This window comes from Carcharodon carcharias, chromosome 1 (assembly GCF_017639515.1).
Source record: "Carcharodon carcharias isolate sCarCar2 chromosome 1, sCarCar2.pri, whole genome shotgun sequence".
In the NCBI taxonomy this organism is placed as follows: Eukaryota; Metazoa; Chordata; class Chondrichthyes; order Lamniformes; family Lamnidae; genus Carcharodon; species Carcharodon carcharias.
Genome location: NC_054467.1, coordinates 74157148 through 74170988, shown reverse-complemented (window position 1 = coordinate 74170988; position 13841 = coordinate 74157148). Strand labels below are relative to the sequence as shown.

General features: G+C 42.2%; 1 protein-coding gene across 1 annotated transcript in view; it reads right to left on the bottom strand.

Moving 5' to 3' along the window:
- slc2a9l2 (solute carrier family 2 member 9, like 2) overlaps positions 1-13841 on the bottom strand; it is a 492038-nt gene that overhangs the window by 46706 nt on the left and 431491 nt on the right. The gene's annotated exons all lie outside the window — the stretch shown is intronic.

Genomic DNA, 13841 nt, shown 5'->3' with positions numbered 1-13841 from the left:
CTTATCTGTCCACATGTCAGGAAACGAGAGGCGGTTGCCTATGTGTGAGAAAGGAGTAACCCATGTTTCCCCAGCTCAGATTGACCTGTAAATGAGTGGCTTGATCCAGGAAATTATTTATTTTAATGCGGTCTTCAAGGATTCAGACCTCCTGCCACTAGTGGAAATTGCATTCACCCATGGAAATGGTTATGCCTCATCTCTCTTAATGTATATCCAGCACTAAAATGGTGAGGCCTGGCTGAGGTTTGGCAGTGGGAGCTCCTGGCTTTAGGACTGCCCGCCCCTGGTGCTGGCCTGCTTCAGGCCAGTTATTTTCTTCATACGGGGCAGGTGGAAGTGGAAACTCGATGAAACGTAGCCAGGTTTCCCCTTTCTCCTTGGGGCTTTCACCAGTGTACTACCAGATTTACAGAGGGAAACCAGTAGGACTGCAGAATTTTAGGGCCATAGCCTATCCACCAGTTCAAGTAGACCATTCCTGCAGTCAAGACATATGAAGATAGTGACATAATCAGGATGCCACATTAACTTATAATAAATCCATTGTTTATTTTGATACTTGTCTGATTATCACCCCCTTTTGCTTTGCACCATCTTCTACCATTTAATCTCTCCTGCATTCCACCCTATCACAGACCTTACCTTTTGTTCTTTCTTTCTCTTCCCTCCATTCCCATCTCTGTATTTGCTTAAAACCTGTTAACCTTTTTCAGTTCTGACGACAAATCAGTGACTTGAAACACTGGGTGGAATTTTATCACCTTTGAGAATATCCTTGCATCAGGATCAATATGGGCCCCCTTCCCATTGGTCTGTGAGTCCAGCCTGCAGAATCTTCTCAGAGACTGCCAGTTGTGATGAAAATATAATCATTTTCATAATATGATTGCGATGTATTGTAAAGGTAGGTTAATAGTGGGGTTTGGATTTGTTTCTTTGTGGCTATGTTTGTGTAGGGAATTTAATTGAATTGCAGACAATTAGTCTGGAGCTTTTGAGCGATCAGAAGGGAAGCTAGATTTGAAATGCTAAAAAGGTAAACATGGCTGAAGTTTTAGAATGTGAGGTGTGAGGAATGTTTGCATTTTTAGATAAACCAGAGTATTTTGAATTTCAAAGAGATGGTGAGGCATTACATCTAGCCCTATGAAGCTAAGTCTTTTCCAAAGGCTACTGATAATATGAATACTACGGAAGATTTATATTATGGAAAAAGTAAAGTTGTAAAGACATATTGGAACAATGGAATTTACATTAAAATATAAGAAACATGTATAAAGTCGATGAGGTATAAGGAGGAAGGCTTTCTAAGATCTAACACAAGTGTGAAAAGCCTCCAGCCTCTATGCATCAAGCTGCTGTCTGCAGGAACTGAAACTAAGAAAATTCACTGTGAATATCACTGTCCAGGGTATTGTGTGCTTTGCTTGAGTTTGTTGAAATCTGTTTTGTTTTACGGTTGCCTTAACAGAGGTATAACTGGGAGTCAGGTTAATTAGAGTATTTAGGAGTTAATATGGTAGTAATTTGTAACCTATGTGTTCGCTTAAACTCTTTACTTCAATTAATAAATGTTTAATTTAGTTTTGTAAAAAACCTCAGACTTGGTAGACTTATTACTGCTGAATTCAAGGCCTGCATCTCAAAATAAAAATAAAAAATTGCAAAACAGTTGTGGCAGCTGTTTCAGGTTTCCCCCTGGGATTTGAGCAGCTTGGCATTTACCATCCGCTATGCCCATAACAAAATTGGGGGCTATTTGCAGGATATATTTGAAATTCCTTGATTGGTTTGGAGTTGGTGAATCTTAAGGTTACGAGTACAAAAAACATTTTGAATACAGGAGTTGGTGTGAGGTTTTTGTTTAAGTGGTGAGACTGCAATATGGCTTTGGCAATTGCTAAGACTTGTCTGTTAATGAAATTAATGAAATTGGCAGACAAGTTACAATTAGGATTACCTGCAGGGGTAAGGAAATAAGACATAATTGAAGGTATAGCACAGCATTTGAAATTGGAAGGAATACCCAAGAGACCAACTTCTCCAAGGGGTGGGTCATTGGAATCAGCTCAAATTCAGTTGCAAATGAAAAAATTGGAACTAGAGGCAGAAGGAAATGAAAAGGAAAGAGAAAGGGCATTTTAAAGGGAACAGGCAGAAAGGCAGGAGAGAGAAATAAAATTGGAAAAGGAATTAGAAATGGCAAGGTTAGAAAAGGAGGAAAGAGAAAAAGAGAGAGAATTCCAGCTTAAAATGCTGACAGTTAAAAAAAAGACACCTGAAGGTGAGGAAGGACTAATTTCCAGATCAGAACCCAATGTGGAGATTTTTAAATTTGTACAGGCTGTTCCAAAGTTTAAAGAAAGAGATGTTGAATCATTCTTTATTTCATTTGAGAAGATAGCTAAATAGATGAAATGGCTGCAGGAAACCTGGACACTGTTGTTACGATCTAGGTTGGTGGGTAGAGCACATGAGGTTTATGCTTAACTGTCAGAAGAAATGTTGGTGAACTATGATGTTCTAAAAAAAAGGCTATTTTGAACGCATATGAATTGGTTCCTGAGGCATACAGGCAGAAGTTTAGGAATATGAGAAAACAGCCTCGGCAAACTTATACTGAGTTTGAGAGAGTAAAACAAAGTAATTTTGACTGGTGGATATGGGTATGAAAGATAGAGACAGCCTATGCAGCTCTTAGAGAAGCAGTTCTTTTAGAAGAATTTAAAGATCCAATTCCCTCGGTAGTGAGAACTCATGTGGAGGAACAGAGGGTTGAAATGGTAAGACATGCAGCAGAGATAGCTGGTGATTATGAATTAGTTCATAGGGCTAAATCTTTTTTTCCGTCACCCTTTTAAACCAGAAAAGGATAGAAAGTGGGAAGGTGAAAGGAAGACAGACAGTCAGGGAAGAGGAGTAGGTGGAAATTTGCAGGGAGTTTTTTTCTTAGAATAAAATGGAAGGTGCTGAGGGTAGAAGTGATTCTCGAACGTTGAGGTGTTTTCATTGTAATAAAGTTGGACATACAAAATCTGTGTGTTGGAAATTACAGGGAAAATCTATTGGAATTATAGGGGTTCAGATAAGTACTGGAAGTAAAAGTACTGTGGGTTCTGAGGTTCAGGCACAGGAAGAATCAGTGGTTTGTGTACAGGTAAAACAGGGAGAATCAGTGATAGGTAAAGAAATAGGAATGTGTTCACAATTTACCCATGAGAATTCTGAGCAGCAGGTTCCAGAATTGTTTAAAGATATTGTGCGTGAAGGAAATGTCTTTTCATGTGTACAAGGTGGAGTAGGTAAAGATGTTAAGATCTTAAGGGACACAGGGGCTAGTCACTCCTTCATGATGTGGGATAGTGACATCTTTTGTTCAGAAGGAATATTGCAGGAACACAGGATAATAATTGGGGTTCATAGAGATGCTAAACCCATTCAATCGTGGAAGGTAAATTTAAAAAGTAAGTGGAAAACAGGTGAGGTGATTGTTGGAGTAGTGGAAAAATTGACCATTACAGGGGTTAAGTTTATTTTGGGTAATGATATAGCAGGATCACAGATGTGGGTGATGCCAATGGTAGTTAAGCAGCCTGTAGAAGTCTTTTCAACAGAAGTGTAGCAGAGAGAGCATCCTGGGTTATTTCCAGATTGTGTGATAATGAGATCACAGGTTCATGGGTTGAAATAAGAAGAACAGGAAGTTCAAAGGCAGAGAGAAGGTGTGCAAATCCAATTAGCTGACACTGTGTCAGAAGAAAGACTAGAAGACAATTCAGCTGAAGTGTTTAACTCAAAGGAATTGGTAGATTTACAGAAAAAAGATTTGCAAATAAAACATTTAGATCAGACAGCTTACTCAGAAACAGAGGCAAAATGTATTCCAGAATGTTATTACCTTAAGGGAAAATATTTTAATGAGAAATTTCAGGCCTTATCATTCTTCAGCAAATGAAAGCTGGTGGGAGGTGCATCAGATTGTACTACTATTTGGATATAGAAATGAGATTCTGAGGATAGCTCATGAAATTCCAATGGGAGTTATTTAGGAATTAGAAAGACACAGGCGAAAACACAAAAACATTTTTATTGGCTTGGATTGCATGGGATGTAGTCAAATTCTGTAGAACATGTCACACATGTCAGGCAATAGGGAAACCACAATCAGTGATTAAGCCAGCACCTTTAATTCTCATTCTAGCATTTGAAGAAGCTTTTGCTAGGTTCATGATTGATTGTGTGGAACCCACCCTAAGGGTAAAAGTGGAAATCAGTACTTAACTGACAATAATGGATGTGTCTACCAGGTTTCCTGAAGCAATACCTTTGAGAAATATTACAACAAAGAAAATTGTGGAAGATTTAACTAAATTATTTTACAAGATATGGTTTACCTAGAGAAATACGATCAGACCAGGTTCCAAATTTCATGTCACAGCTGTTTAAGGAAGTAATGAACAGTTTCGGGATAAAACAATTTAAGTCAACAGCTTATCATCCGGAGTCATAAGGAGCTTTGGAAAGATGGCATCAAACTCTAAAAACTATGATGAAAGCGAATAGGCAGGATTATCCACAGGATAGGGATAGGGGAATTCCATTCTAATTATTTGCTATTAGGGACATAATGCATCGACTGGTTTTAATCATGAGGTGAGAGGACCGCTGAAATTGATTCATGAGAGATTTGTGGGTCAGAATTCAGAAACTACTCTCGTGTATCAAATTTCAGAGAGAGAGATTGGACAGAGGATGTGAGTTGGCTTGGGAACATTTAAAGATACCACAGCAAGTGATGAAAATGAAGGCAGACAAGCTACAGCTTGTAGTTTTGTTGCTGGGGAGAAGGTATTAGTTCAGTTACCAGCACTGGGTGACTCATCAAAGGCAAGATTTAGTGGGCCTTATAGGATTGAAAAGAAGCTGAGTGAAGTAAATTATTTAATAAGTACTCCAGACAGAAGAAAGAAGCAGAGGGTGTGTCATGTAAATATGCTTAAAACGTATTTTGACGGGTAAAGGACCAAAAGGAGGTATTAGTGGTGGTAGATAACGAAAAAGAAGTAGAAATGCAGGATTCTGAAATTGATTTTCCTCTAATCAAATTGGATAATGAGGGGTTACTTGAAAATTTAAATGTAATGTTGAGTTACCTTTCAGACCAAGTGTCAAAGTGATTTGGAGAAGCTATTGCAGTCACACAAATTTATTTGTGGAAATAAATTGGGGAGGACAAATTTAGCTATACATGATGTATGTATAGAAGTTTCTTCTTTGCTAAGGCAACACCTTTATAGATTAAACATGGCAAAGTTATCAGAAGTACAGAAAGAAATCAAATTCATGCTTCAAGATGATATCGTTGAGCTTAATTGCAATAACTGGAGTTCACCTACTGTGCTGGTACCGAAAATGGATGGAACACAAAGACTGTGTGTGGACTATCAAAAGGTGAATGTGGTGACAAAAGCAGATTCATATCCCATACCATGGTTGGAAGATTGTATTGAAAAAGCGGGACAATCAAAATTTATCATGAAGATTTGCTTGCTAAGCGGATATTGGCAGGTACCGTTATCAGAGCGAGCAAAGGAAATATCAGCTTTTGTCATGCCAGATGGACTATTGAATTTAAAGTCGTGCCATTTGGTATGAAAAATGCACCTGCAACATTTCAAAGACTGTCAAAGTAACTGCAGGTCTGAGCAATTGTGCTGTTTATTTTGACAGCTTGATAGTTTTCAGTCAGGCATGGGAGAAGCATATACAAGATCCGGAAGAATTATTTACTCAATTACAAGAAGCTAATTTGGTGGTGAACTTGGTTAAAAGTGAACTTGCAAAAGTGCAAGTTACGTATCTAGGCCGTACCATTGGACATGGTAAGATGGCTCTGAGCGATGTGAAAGTCAAGGCTATCATGCATTTCCCCGTGCCTTACGGCAAAATGAGAAGTTTTGAGATTTCTGTGCGTGAGTGGGTTTTATTGGAAATTTGTACCAAATTTTAGCAGTGTGGTTGCTCCATTGACTGAACTATTAAAGAAGAACAAAAGTTTCAATGGACACAGGAGTGTCAGAAGGCATTTGACAGTTTGAAAACTGTATTAACTATGACACAAATTTTGGTTGTTCCTAATTATGCCAAGCAATCTAAGTTGGCCGCAAGGATCAGTACTGAGGCTCAGCTATTTACAATCTTCATTAATGACTTAGATAAAAAGACAGAGAATAAGATATCCAAGTTTGTTGATGATACCCATCTGGGTGGGTCGGTAAGCTTGTAGGGAGGACACAGAGAGACTGTAAAGTAATATAAACAGTTTAGGCGAATGGGCAACAAGATGGCAGATGGAGTATAATGTAGGGAAGTGTGAAGTTTTTCACTTTGGTCGTAAGAATAGAAAAGCATAATATTTTTTTAAAAGTGTGAAACTTGTAAGGGCTGATGTTCAAAGAGACTTGGGTGTGCTTGTGCAAGAAACACAGAAAGTTAGCATGCAGGTGCAGCAAGCAGTTAGAAAGGCAAATGGCATGTTGGCCTTTATTGTAAGGGGATTGGAGTACAAGAATAAACAAGTCTTGCTGCAGTTGTACAGGGTTTTGGTGGGACCACATTTGGATTACTGCATGCAGTTTTGGTCTCCACATTTAGGAAAGGATATACTTGTATTGGAGGCAGTACAGTGAAGGTTCACTAGGTTGGTCCCTGAAGTGAGGAGGTTGTCCTGTGATGAAAGATTAAGTAAATTGGGCCTATATTTGCTGGAGTTAAGAAGAATGAGAGGCAATCTCATTAAAACTTACAAAATTCTTTGCAGTGTTTGATAACGTAGACACAGAGATTGTTTCCACCGATTGGAGAGTCTAAGACACAGGGCACAGTCTAAGGATAAGGGGCCAATCATTTAGAACTGAGATGAGGAGAAATTACTTCATTCAAAGGGATGTGAATCTTTGGATTGTGGATGTTCCATTATTGATTACATTTAAGGCTGGGATAGACAGATTTTTGGTCTTGCAGTGAATTAAGGAGTATGGGGAAAATGGAGTTGAAGCCCAAGATCAGCCTTATCATATTGAATGGCGGAGCAGGATTGATGGGCCACATGGTCTACTCCTGCTCCTATTTCTTGTCTTCTTGTCTTCCTGTGTCAATCCTCAACCTTTTCTAAGTGGCGTTCTTTGTCGAATGAATATTATCCTAAAGAGAAAGTTATCCTTTCTCAGAGTTCCCTTGAATGGGATTTCCTTCAGAATTTTAGATAGGTATAATCCCATGTCTATTGCTTTCACCAACATGAGCATTTCTGTAGCTAGGGTACTTTTAACCACCCTTTTTATCTTCTTGGCTTACCAGGCTCAGGGACAACATTTTCTGTTTTCACCCACCAAGAATATGATAAACCCAGCTGCACTTGAATCTGGAAGATTGGCATGGGAAGCAACACTAAAAAGGAATAACTTTGTATCTTTCAGTTACTCAAGGCTGAAAACTTGAATGCACATTTCTCCGAATTAAATTTCTGAAATGCTTTTCCCTCAGAACCTCCTCAACTATAGCATGTATGATTATAATACTAAGTTCCAGTGTGTCATACCTGGCGTTGGGTCTTGTCTGAGTACGTAGCCAATTTAACAGTTGAGTCAATCATCTTAGCTGCTCTGTTTCTTCTTTGGATGCATGACCATATTACTGTGAGGGCCTGGCACAATTTATCTGGATACAATTTCTAAACGCTTTCTAAATCTGATTGCTGATTCAAGGTTACTCCTGGCCTATTTTGCTCAATGTCTAACCCCTTTACCTGACCAATAACAAATTGGTCAAATTCCACAGGACCTGCCCATAGAAAATAATCAATGTGTATCATAAAGATACCTACTTTCAGCTGTATACAACCTGCTTTCAGACCTAACCGAGAAATGCCATACCCTCGATGCATCACTCAATCCATAACCACATTTGGTTAATTTCCACAGCTTCCCTTCTACATCACTCACTTCTTTAGGTGGTTTCAGAAACAGTTCTCTTCAAAATCTTCCACCTGACAAAAATGTGGATTTTATATCGATCAACCTGCATGAATTTTTTTAAAGCTCCTCACACTCTATTTCATTTAACCCTATTAATATATCCTTCTATTTCTTTCCTCCTCCTAAACTTAGCCAGCTTTCCCTTAAATACATTTCTGCTATTTGTCTCCACTATTCCATGTGGTAGCAATTTCCACATTCTAACCTCTCTCTGGGTGAAGGAGTTTCTCCTGAATCCCTTATTGGATTTATTAGTGACGACCTTATATTTATGACCCTTACTTTTGGGCTTCCCACCAGTGGAAGTAACCTCTTGAAGTCTACTCTTTCAAACACTTTCATAATTTTAAAGACCTCAGCCTTTTCTTTTCTAGAGAAAAGAGACACAGCTTGTTTAGTCTTCACTCCCTTATGGCAGAAGTGTGCAAATTTGATCACATCTGGCATACAACTGTCCCTATCATCACTCAGTAAATCTGGCTGTGAGTTACCTTCCTTAATCTAAGCTGTTTATTACTGCAAGAGCAGCCTGTAAGTTAAGGATACTTTTGTAACTTGCTTCCCTTTGTTCTGTCCTCAATCCCAACCTCTATCCAGTCTGTCACACACTCTAGTGTACTCAGCCCTTTACTACTTAGCTTCCCTTCTGATCCCCATACCAGCTAACATTATTCATGGCTCACTTTCCTCTTTTTCTTCTCTTTCCCTTTCAAAACCACCATTGTCAAGCATCTTCACAAAAACCCACATGTCCCATCCAACTGATGCCCATCTTCAAACCTCATTAAATATGCTGTCAATGCAAGCCCATAGCCCTTAGTCCCTAAACTATCTCTTTGAATCCAACCAATTTAGCTTCTGGTTTCAACCTAATTTAACCTAGCTAAAGTCATGAATGGCATCTGCTGTGACTGTGGCCATGGTATATCATACCACCTTAACTGCCGTGATCATTCACTGCAGTTGGTACAGCTGTACCCTCTAATTGTTTTTGGAGTGTGCAGGTGATTTGTTTATGTGCGCGACAACTTTACATTTTTTGTGAGTCTGTGTACACGAGATAACTTTTGGGGTGTTCACCGTCTTCCAGGGCCCCCCTCCCGCTTCTCTTCATTGTTCGGCTCCTTGGAACTGCCCTTGCATGGTTCCATTCTTACCTATGTGAAAGCAGCTAAAACATGTCTGGAACATCCTAATACCTCCCACTAACTGACATCATTTGCTCCCTGTTCTTGCTTATTCTGCAGGCAAGATTAACTTTCATATGAACCCTGATTTTACCCAGGTGTCTTTTCTTGACCCTTATCAGTTTTTCTGACATCAAGTCATGCGTCAGTCACAATTTCCCCCAGATCATCAAAAAGAAAAGAATAGCCATATATTTGGTCTGATGCGGGGTCAGATCAATGCTGATTTGCTCTCCACAGATGCTGTCTGATCTGCTGAGTATTTCCAGCATTTCCTGTTCTTATTTTTAGATTTCCAGCATCCAGCAGTACTTTGCTTTCATGGCACCGCTATATTTGGACATTGCTACAGAGCTCTTTCCCTTGCTGCAGACTCTATCCCCACCCCAAGTAGTGTCTCAGGCTGAATCAAAGCCCTTGATAATTTGGGGGAGGATACGACAGTGAAGATGGCTGGCAAACAAGTCAGGGGAAGGATGTAGGAAAAATTACATTTCCTATTATTCTGATGTCTTACGAGCGGTACGTACCTTTGGTTGGGATTTCCAGTGAAGCAGTCCCTAAGATTTTATCCTCAGCCCCTCTCTAACTGAAGAATAGAAAGGGTTAGGCAGCAGCTCTCCAGGCAAACCTGCTCCCGGGGTTTCAGGGTAGGGTTCAGCTGGAAGCTTTCTGGTTGTTGTGTCTGGGTAGTAATCAGGGGGTCCTAAACATGGCAGCCATTGCTGTTGTTGCAGGACTCTCAGGTTTGCAGCGGCACAGCTGGTTCTTCCCTATCATTTCCAGGCACAAGTTGCTGCTAATGGGCCAAGATGCTATGACCTTCAAAATTACCTAACCCCCAGACAGGCCCAGCACACTTTGAGCATGATGTATCTGCCCAATACTCAGGCAGAAGGGAGCCAGAGAATTCATCCCCACTAACTTCATACTCAGAGAGACTCCTATTGTTCTTTTTTGAATCCTTTCCTCTGGGTCTTGCATGGATACAATGGGCGGAAGTTTCCCAAATTTGTACTAAGTGCGGTGACGGGTGGGTAAAATGACTTTTTACCCGTGGGCTGCAATAGTGGGTTTTCACACCATATCATCTTGAACCTGCTCATTATTTATGCACTCCCGGGAAACACGCCGTTTCCATGGTGAGTGGGCTCTCATTCGCCCACCCGCCATCACCTTGCCGCTGCATCACGCCGGGCGCCATGTTTAAAATCCAGCCACAAGCACACATCTCACTGCTTCCAGCTCACCACTGCTGCATGGAAGACATGGCCCTGAAACTGAAGAAGACTGCAGCCTCCAGGTTCAGCGACCTGTCCCTTGAGTGACTTTTGGATGCCAAGGAGGCCCACAGGGGTGTCCTCTACCCCTGCTCTGGCTGCAGGATGGGCAGTAACAACATTAATCTGGCTTCGGAGGCGGTGGCAGTGGTGGTCAGTGCTAACGCCCTGCAAAAGCGGACAGCCACCCAGTGCCGCAAGAGGATGAATGATCTCCTCCGTTCTGACAGGGTAAGTCACTCATCTCATCTCTCAACTCACACATTCACAAACCCTTCTCACATCCACAGGGCCTGCACTCACTGCCAGTTCAAGGGACATCACCATTCACTCTCTCACTCACGCTGTCATTGTCCTCATCCCGTCCATGGGGCCACTCATCACCCACACAGGCCAGACATAATTGTCATCTGGCCTGACAGGCCGTCAGCGGGCTGAGCGGACAAGCGCAACCTACCTTCCCGCCATCGTGAAACCGATCGCGCCATATTGTCTCCGCCCATCACATATCACACCCTCTGCCAGCGGGCACGGAAAAGTCCACCCAATACTTCTGATGTAGACTCATCGCCATTTTATATCATCTTCACTGGATTTTTGTACGGTGAATCTATTTGTATTTCAACACATCTTTCACTTTCACAGCTGCTGACACATAATTAGATAATATTTTCAATATTTAGCCAACTAGTTTGGCTAAATTCTTTTCCTGAGGCACTGAAGAGCATATGGTTAAATAAAATGTGGCAATATTTGCTATTTTAAAACCAATGTTACCGTGTATTTCTCAGCATTAAATACCACTTGGCACTCATCTGCTTGAGTCTTAAGTCTGCAAAGACTTTACGCTGTATTGATTTCTTAAGAACACTCCAGGACTGAAGTGGCTGCAAACTCTGCTGGCCCCCAGATAGACCAGGTCCTCGATTGGCCCTGGAGTTTCCTATTCAGGGTTGAAACCTCCATCTGCCTAATACTAGGCGACTGAGGTGGAAAGAGCAGAGACTCTATACCCTGGGGACTCTTGGGGCTGAATTTCCCCCCTGTCGAGAGGGAAGTTGAAGGGTGGGCGCGTACAGGCGCACTTCTGATCGGCGCCCCCAATTGGGGCGTGGCACTATTTTATGTGGGTGGGCCAATTAAAGCCCGCCCAGCATGATGTCCGCACAGAAGCACTATGCGCTTCCATTGCGGGCGGGGGGGGGATGGGGGTGGAATCCTGAAATTGACAGTGCGCTCTTTCGTGCATGCGTATAAAAGAGTGCACTCATCTCCCTGAGGCTAAGTGCAGCCTTAGGGAGATCAGCTCAAAATGTACAAAACCTAAAGATAGAACAATAAAATTTCCCTAACATGTCCCCTTATGTGACAATGTCATGTGAGTTGGGACATGTCCGTAACTGTCACAAAAACTTTATTAAAATTTTTTAAACCATACATGAAACTTCATCCCACCCTTGGGTGAGGTTCCATGCTTTTTCTAGTTCGCGCTGGGGCCGCTGGCCTGCCCAGCAACCTTAAGGTTGGACGGGCAGGTCCTTTAATTACAAAATTGACCCTGTCAATGGCCTCAATTGGCCATCGACAAGTCGGTGGGCGCGCAGCTGATTTTGTTGTGCCCCCGCCTTGCTGAAAATCTAAATGGGGCGTGGTGATGTCAGGAGATCCCCCCAACATCATCACGTGTCATTTTATACATCGGTGAGCGGGCCCCACCCTCACTCGCCGACACATAAAATCCTGCCCTTGGTTTGAAAGGAAACCAATGTAAAGTCTATATGAGAAGAGGTATACCACTGCTTGGGGGTAGAGTGGAAGTGGGCTCCATTAGGGTCGGTGGTGGGGGGAGGTGGTGTCAAGGCTGGAGATCACAGCCTGGACCCTCAAAGATGGTAAGTTAGAATTTTGTAGCGTTAACTATGAATGGGCAAAATCTGTTTCGGTTTAGTAGTTTTCCAATTAACGAATTTAAGTACTTTTAAAATCAAAAATATCATTCACGAACTAACAGCATAATTTTGACTAAACCATTGGGCTGGATTTCACGGGGGTGACATATAAGACATAAGACATAGGAGCAGAAATTAGGCCATTTGGCCCATCGAGTCCGCTCCACCATTCAATCATGGCCGATAAGTTTCTCAACCCCATTCTCCCACCTTCTCCCCGTAACCTTTGATCCCCTTACCAATCAAGAATACCTATCTATCTCGGTCTTAAATACACTCAATGACCTGGCCTCCACAGCCTTTTGTGGCAATGAATTCCATAGATTCACCACTCTCTGGCTAAAGAAGTTTCTCCTCATCTCTGCTCTGAAAGGTCTTCCCTTTACTCTGAGGCTGTGCCCTCGGGTCCTAGACTCTCCTACTAATGGAAACATCTTCCCTACGTCCACTCTATCCAGGGCTTTCAGTATTCCCCAACACCCCACCACCTACCCCACTAAAAAGTCAGCAGGAAGCCCATCTACCAAAAGGCTGACTGCCCTGCAGCCACTTTATGCTGGAATCAATGCTGATTACCTAAAATCTAGACTTTTGCCCTCATCAGGGGAGAAAGTTCCGCCTTAAAGAGCTGGCCAATCGAATTGACCAGCAGCTCCGTAGTCTCAGCAGTGTCCGATTCAAGAGGTGGTCACTGCTGGGGCTAAAGGCAGTGTCTGAACAGGACGGGGTTAGGGCGGGAGGCAGGTTTTGAAAGGCTGGGGGAAGGGTTAAAGGGAAGGCTATGACCTTGAGGGGATTTCTTCCTAAGGGCACAGGGGGCCCCCAAAGAAGACTTACCCCGCCTTGCCCAACATTGGCCTGCGCAGTGAAATGAGCCAGGCTGCCCACCTGGCAAGGGCCTCCCCTTGCTGTGTGTAAAATACAGCAGAAGTGGAATGAGGTACTTAATTGGCCATTAATTGGCTACTTTAGAGCCTCAATAGGCCACAGGATGGTGGACTGCCTGACATCTCCCCAACCCATGCTAAAATGGGAGACAAGTCGGACAAGTAGGATGGTGGCAGGAAGGCTACATGCTGCATTTTACAAGCCCTCCTGTCTTCAAACATGCTGGCAGGGCCTGTAAGATTCAGCCCATAGATGCTGTATCCTACGTTTGCTGATATGGTGCAGCTAGTTATAACCAGGTTAGATTGGGCAGCAGCTCCCAAGGGTGGGACTTCATTCCACAGAGGGACAGAAGCCCCACTCTCACTTTGTAGTGGTATCATCACTGGACAGATAATCCAGAGATCCAGGGTAATGCTCTGGGAACCGGGGTTCGAATCCTACCACAGCAGATGGTGGAATTTGAATTCAATAAAAATCTGGAATTAAAAGTCTAAT